This window comes from Carlito syrichta, unplaced genomic scaffold (genome assembly GCF_000164805.1).
Source record: "Carlito syrichta isolate Samal-C Ts95f unplaced genomic scaffold, Tarsius_syrichta-2.0.1 Scaffold308767, whole genome shotgun sequence".
NCBI lineage: Eukaryota > Metazoa > Chordata > Mammalia > Primates > Tarsiidae > Carlito > Carlito syrichta.
This window is the reverse complement of record NW_007252863.1, coordinates 203,332-204,065: the sequence shown is the minus strand read 5'-3', so window position 1 is coordinate 204,065 and position 734 is coordinate 203,332.

Genomic DNA, 734 nt, shown 5'->3' with positions numbered 1-734 from the left:
GCCTCAGCCTTCCAAGTAGCTGGAACTACAGGCGCGCGCTACCACGCCCGGCTAATTTTTTGATTTATTGTAGAGATGAAGTCTCGCCAAGTTGCCCAGGCGGGTCTCGAACCCGCGGGCTTAGACAATCCACTCACCTCAGCCTCCCTAAGGCGCGGGATTACAGGCTGAACCAACAAGCCGGGCTGGGCTGAGTTCTTACTCCCCCACTCCCTCTGCCAATTCTTTGGATCTAGAGTTACCAGATAAATACCCAGTTAAATTTGACTGTCATATATCCAAGAGGTCCAGTGAAATTTAAAATTTAGATAAACAATAGGTACTTTTTTAATAGTGTAAGTATATCTTCACTATTATTGCATGAAGCATGCTGATACTAAAAATTTATTTGTTGTTTATCTGAAACTCAATTTTAACTGGGTATCCTGTGTTTTTTATTTTATTTTACTAAATCTGGCACTCCTACTTCAGTTCGTTTACTAACATTTGTTTAATAAACACCATCCTGTACGAGGTGTTGGGCGTGGAGGTGGTGGGTCCAGGCAGAGGAAGCGGAAAGAAAAGATAGTTCCATTTCTTAGAGAGTTCACCTTCTGGTTTCCCGAATAATTCTGCAATCAGAAAAATAAAGCCGGGCTCGGTGGCTCACCCTGTAATCCTGCGCTTTGGGAGGGTGAGGTGAGTGGATTGCCTGAGCCCGCGGGTTCGAGATCCGCCTGGGCAACTTGGCGAGA